The sequence below is a fragment of the Microtus ochrogaster genome, linkage group LG4 (assembly GCF_000317375.1).
Source record: "Microtus ochrogaster isolate Prairie Vole_2 linkage group LG4, MicOch1.0, whole genome shotgun sequence".
Taxonomy (NCBI): domain Eukaryota; kingdom Metazoa; phylum Chordata; class Mammalia; order Rodentia; family Cricetidae; genus Microtus; species Microtus ochrogaster.
The window spans coordinates 9294325-9301222 of NC_022030.1; positions in this window are offsets into that span (position 1 = coordinate 9294325).

The following is a 6898-nucleotide window of genomic DNA, read 5'->3' on the forward strand; positions in this document are numbered from 1 at the left end:
TTTCCCCCTTGTGATTATCATTGTACTGTTTTAGGAACTAACTGATTATGACCTTGGGAGCAGGGAGTTGCCCCCTTGTGACCATCACTGGATTTTCGGAATTTCCTATGACCCTTTTGGATTACTGGGCTGTGGTTTCTTCCCTTAAAAACTCCTTCTCCCGGTCACTCGGGGTCTAACTCTTCTCCTGTGTGGGTTATGAGTCTCAGCCCCAGTGCACTGGTTCCCGTCTCATCGATTAAAGCCTCGAGTGATTGCAGCAAGGATGGTCTCTCGTGAGTTACTGGGGGGTCGTGTTATCCTGAGACTTGAGCGAGAGTCTCCTCAGCACTGGGGGTCTTTCACCACCATGTGGTTCTTGGGGAACAGACTCTGGCTGGCTTGTGAGCAAGTGCCTTCACCTGCTGACTCAGCACTGGCCCAGGAGTGCAAACTGTCTGGGTCTGGTGGCAGCCTGGACTCTAAATTATCTCTCTGAACCAGAGCCCAACATAAACTATCTCTCTGGACCAGCGTGAAGGCGAGGGAATAAAGACACAACTCACATGGCTTTATCGGGAGGGAGATTCTCCATGATCCCTCATGAAGTCCTGAGTTCACATCCTGAAGAATTCCTCTCCTTTATTCTCCAAACAGCTCTTATACCAAAACATAAACTAAGTGGGAAATACACCAACATTCTGTCTCCTAGGTAACCAGGTGAATGGCTTTTAGTCACATCCACAGCTACCTGTGTGCTCTGTATGCCAGCCATCACGTAGGCTGAATTAGCATTTCTATCAGGCATCCTCCAAATTACAAAGAAAGGAGCAAAACAATATCCTGTCCTTTTGTAGGTTAGCCACAGCTTGTCTGCAGGGCTACGTGATCACCTATGGCTTCCGAGCCTGGCTGCCACACCATATAGAAATATGGGCCTACAGTAAACCTTTGAACACTTTGCACCTACTCAGAGAATGGCATCTCTGCCTTTCCAAAGTAGGGCCAACTATGGGCTGATGGCCAAGTATGGATTTTTTTATTAGCTTAAATACAAATCATGCTCTGAGTTATAATATTCATTTCCTGTGATTATAACTCTTTAATTGGTGCTAGTTGTGGGCAGTCAATCTCCAGATATGAAAAGACTTTGTTTTTTATTACTTTTAAGCTGCAATTAGGCAAACCAAGATTATTTCCAATAAAGGGTAAAGTGGACCGACTTTCACGAGCCAAATAAATTGTTTGAAATTTGCATGAGTGCTGGGTTCTGTAATTGCATTTTACCTGGAAAGATCTCCACGTCTTAAGCAGCCTTATTAAATTACACTTTAACTTTTTCATGGTAACAAATTAATCACGGACATCTGATAAATAATGCAGGGAAGCTTTGGCTTAAGCTCTTTTTTATTGATTTCTTGTTTAATCAGAGTTAAGAAGGTTTTGCTGCCAGCATTCTCCATGGGAGGGTATGCACATGTCAGTATTTTATCTCAAGAACAGAGTGAAGTCCGTCATCCTGCAGGAATACCAGATCTCCTCCATCTTGAGGATTCCTTGCTCAGTCTATTGCTGGATGCTGTGGAGACTCGGGAGCACTAGACAGGGAATGCTGTCTGGAGTAAGCCATTGCCCTCTGCTAGGTGCTGTGCACTAACTACAGTAATGGCATCCCCATCCCAACTCCTGATACCAGAGGACTCCTAGGCCACATGATGGGAGGATAGAGAGTTTTCTCCTCTTCTTCCCTTTAGAAACATGTATCTGTGGCTTGTCCTGGAATGTTCCTGGCTACTCTGAACAGGGATCTGCTTATTTATGCAGATGATAGGAAAGACCCACTGGCCTTTGCACATTCTTAACATAACCTTATGGTTCTGTGCACAGCCACCTGATCCATTCTGGGCAAATGCTATTTGGTGGGAAGAAGTCATTCCTCCCAATGAAATAGAACACTTACAGTAGTGAGGTAATAAAGTCGCCCAAACTGAATGAGCCATAGTGTTGCGCCATACAAGATCTGGGGCTCCTTTTCAAGGATTCAGATAGGAATTTTGAGGTTTTCTAACTGCCTGAAATATTTCTCTATGTGGTATCAGGGTGGTTTTGGTTTTATGTTTGGCTTAGTTTGGTTTTCTTCCACAAGGATCACAAGATCTTCTATCCCCCGTTTGAGTACCTCATCAGGCCCTTTCTTCCCTATTGATCCCAAGGCAATTCTCCAAAGGAGTCTGCTGAACCTCTGTTAAAGGAAGCCCTGTTGCTATGATGTGCTGAAAATCAGAGCTGTGGAGACCACTACTTGTGAGCACTGATGAATATTTTTTCCTTATTGCAATGAAGTTGAATTAAAGAACATTAATTCATTTTTAAAATCTGAGGCTGTGGTTTTTACTACACAATAATTTTAATGTAGTTTTGCTAAATAAGATGGACCCTGACAAGGCAACATGTCTTCCCACCTCATTATATCTGTTATTTGCTTTTTCTTCGTCATGAGGGCATGCCTTGGCTAGTGCTACCCATTGGTAATCTCTGTTAACTTAAAAGCAGATCATTAGCTCTCTATCCCTTCTAGTTTGGAAACCTTTTCTGCCCTAATATCTCTTCTGTGCTGGGTTCATCCCTAGACTAGCTTAATTTATCACTGTTGGTCCTTGTTCAAGTTCACAGAAGAAAATATTACATATATTTATCACCAAACCATCCTAGGATCCTAATTCTATAAAAAATTGGAATTGTTCCAGCTGTATTTCCAACATACAGTTGATCTACAGCTGAGTTTAGTTATTGCCTAATTCCACGGGTTTCTATTTGAGCAGAATAGGTGTGACCATCCTGAGTTTGGGCAACATGACAGTTCTAGACTAAACCTGGGACCTTGATTCTATGAACTGTGGCCAGATGAAATAACAGACTCTCAATTGCTTCCCTCACAGAGACACAAAAGACATCACTAGCTATTGCAACCATGAAGGAAAACACACTATTATTTGAAGCCATGCTACCTATTACTGGGAATACAAGTGTTTGATTGCTTATTCTTCCACTCACTGTTAAGTAGAATGTCCCACTCCAAAGCCAGTTTTTGGTAGTGGCAATCCAAATTCCCTTGCTTATTGTTGTGTAACAACTTATACATACAATGTTTTATAAAATGCAAAGTTGTGAAGGCTTGAATTCAAGTCTTCATGGATGCTAGATGGGCACTATACTAACTGAGCTACTGCCCTAGCCACAAGCTTAAAACAAAATATGTTATGAAAGAAATCTAAGTGGAGTAACTAAATAATGAGAGAGATAAAGCCCCAACTGGACATTTTATGCCACCGAACAAAACCTCCAGTGCCAGGAATGAGTTACATCTAGTTGGTTTATTGGTCAAAAGGGCACCATGGAAACCCTCCAAACATCTCAGGCTGTTGCTAAGACTCTTGCTGAAATGATGGTAAGACCTTATTGCTGAAGATAACATTTACATATTCCATCAAACATACAGAAGTCAAGCTTTTGTCTAAATAGAAGTTTCTCTCCTGTTGACTAGCATCCATGGTACTGGAAAGTACTCTGCATGCTTCCAGAGGAGAAAGGTAATCGTCAACCCAACTACAAACCCCGTGACCTACAATGATGATATGCCTATGAGGTATACTGATACAGAAGTGGCACAAGCATGTGGGAGTCACCAACCACTCTCTGATTAAATTTAAGGCTCACCCCATGAGATAGAAATACCAAAAAAAAGAAAAGAAAAGAAATATGCCTGACACTGCAAAAGTAGTCAAGAACCTGAAACTGGATAGGTCGTGGGCCCAGAGGAAAACCAGATATTATTGACCTACTAAAGGATCATACCAACAAAATGATCGCTGATAACATACTGTTATACCCTTAGATCAGTGCCTCTCAGTCATCATCAGAGAAGCTGTGTTGCAGGTAGCTAACACAGAGACCCACAATTGGACAATGTGCAAAAGGTTAGAGATAATGGGGTACTCAGTTCTAAATGTCCTTATCAAGGCCCTACTCTCAGGGATCAGGGATCAATACAGAAGATGACTCAGCTTTAGAGACTGGAAGAGCCATAGGTGATAGATGCCTCTAAGGAAACAGTGTCCTCCTAACATAGTAGTACTGTTGCACATGTGAACTCAGAGATGGAGGCAGCATGAACAAGGCTTTCAGAGGCTCATGCTAGACTTAGACTTGGTCCCAGAACTGAGAGGGGACATGGCCATGGGATGCTACCCATAACCAAGCCTAATGTCTTCCTCAGGGGGAGGAGGGTGAAAAGGCACTACAGCAACAAACACAGACACGGGGAGTCAGGTAGAAGGCTTATAGCAGAACTCTTTATTTAACAACAGGGAAAAAGTTATATACTCTCCCAGCACCCAGGTGTTCTGATCCATTGACAGTTGACATTTCATGTTCATCCCTCATTGACTAGGCAGGATCAGGACCTCTAACAGCTGACCTCTGACAGTGCCAGGCAGACTCCAGGTTGACTCCTTTTGGCCTGGTAGGTCTTATCTTCCTACAGCTGGGCATATTAACAACCCATGCCCAGCAGGAGATGGCCAACACAAAACAAGATCTATGGCATTTATATAGACTTTTTGTCTCATGTTGCTATTTTTTGAGCTTTTTTTTTTTGTCTTAATTGTCTTTTGCTTGTATATTTTCGTTTCTGGTTTTGTGAAGTTGGTTTTTTTTCTCTGTGTATTTCATTTGCTTTTAAAAGAGACATAGAAAGAAAGGACATGGAATTAGGGAGGTAGGGAGGGCCTTGGAAGAGTTGGGAGAAGAGAAAAGTGTGATTCAAATATATTGTTTGAAAACAAATTTTTTCAATAAAAAGTTTAATGTGTTATATGTACTTATTATATAGTAAATTAGAGAGAGATTAGGGTTAATATCAATATTTTTAAATATGTATATATATTTATATATATATAAAAATATATATATATGACATGGTCAATGTCAATTTGATAATAAACATTAAGAAGGAAAGTCACTAGAAAATTTACAGTGAAATATAATTATATACATTTAAAGTTTTCTAATATTCTATTAACAATGTTTTATAAATAGTTGAATAGCATGGACTGAACATTGGAAAAATCTCAACTGTGAAAAATCTTTAAAACAATTAAGTTGGAATCCATCTGTATATTTTATTAGGCTATTAATGCTTAGAGTGGAAAACAATTCCTGTGTAGAAGTCTCGGTCACACTGAATGGCTAACCCTGGACAAGAAGTATCGACTTCTACAGGGGGTTGGGAGAAGTAAGTGCTGTGTCTGATGCAAACTCAAGGACTCGGGTTGAGTGATAGCTTCAGCCAGAGTTGTAGACTATTAACATGATAACTGTAAGTAGAGCTTTGTACAATAAACAGTGCTGGGAAAGCATCCAGAACCTCCATCTGTCTCTGATAGTAAATAATCCCAATTAATTAGGAAGGCATTCATCTTCTTAATAAGTGTGCATCTTTTAAACCCCAGAAGATAACGAATTAAGTATAGATAAATGTTCAAGAGTCAAGAACCAGTCTATCGCTATTTGTCTCAAGCTGGGGATGATATGATCTGCTTAGGTGAATAATGAATGAGTGGATGAGGTTCTTAAGGTTTTCGTGAGACTTGGTTTTTATCAGTCTCTCCTTTAGAGACCGGAGAATTTTTGTCTCTTCTCAGTACCACTGAGTGGCTCTCTGAACCTTTTGCCTGTCGCCATTTCAACATTTTGTAGAGGGGTATTCTCTCTCTCTCTCTCTCTCTCTCTCTCTCTCTCTCTCTCTCGTAATCTCTGGTCTAGGGCATGCTTATAGATGGAAAGGGTCTTAGCAGCCATAGACAACAAGCCCAAAGTCATTTCTCATGATGGGCTTTCTGTGTTGAAGGAGCTGTGGGCTGCGTTCCTGCTGCCCAGCTCCTGGCCACCTGGCTAGCTTGTGCCCCAAAATAACAACACACAAACTGTATTCATATAAACACTGCTTGGCCCATTTCTATTAATGTGTGTAGCACCACGAGGTGGTGACTCACCAGGGAGATTCTAGCCTATATCCATCTTGGGTCAGATCTTCATCGTGTCTGCCCCAGAGAGAAGAGCTATTGAGTCTGAGCCCACTTCCTCTTCCTCCCTGCATTCTGTTCTGTTTACTTCACCCACCTAAAGGCTGGCCTATCAAATGGGCCAAGACAGTTTATTTATTAGCCAATGACTTTCCTCCATCATTTCTGGTCTTTGGAAGCCACATGGGTGTTTATGTAGTCATTCATTTGTTCGTATGTGATGTGACAGTTCATCTTCAGTGTCAACTTGGCTAGATTTAGAAACACCTAGAAGATTGAAACATACTTCTGAGCATACACATGAGGTACCTCAGAGGTCTAATGACGGGGCAAAACCCCAAATGTGGGCAAGCACAGCTGGCCTCCTGCTCTCTGTTTCCTGATCCTCTTTGATGTGAACAGTCTCTGCCACACACTCCTGCCGCCATAGTCTGAGCTGCTCCGTCACTGCTGTGAGAAACTGAAACCATGAGCCAAAATAAGCTGTTCCTTCCTGAAAATGTTTTCTGAGTGCTTTGGTCACAATGGGGAAAGCAGTTCCTAAATATCCTAGACGCCACACTTGGGTCCACTCTTGACTTTCTTCCTCTAGGTTGAGTCTGTTTATCCTGCAATAATACTGCAGTAGGTAGAAGAAGTGAGCCCAGAATGTGGATGTAGCCTGACCAAAGCAGAGAACACTGGTGTAAATCCTCAGGGCAGGGCGTTCCCGCTGCAGCCGAGATGACATCATTATGGCTGGCAACCCCATCATGTTCTTGCCTCTCAGTGCACTTACAGCTATGCTGTCTTTGTATAGATATATTGTTCTATTTGTGTGTGTGTGTGTGTGTGTG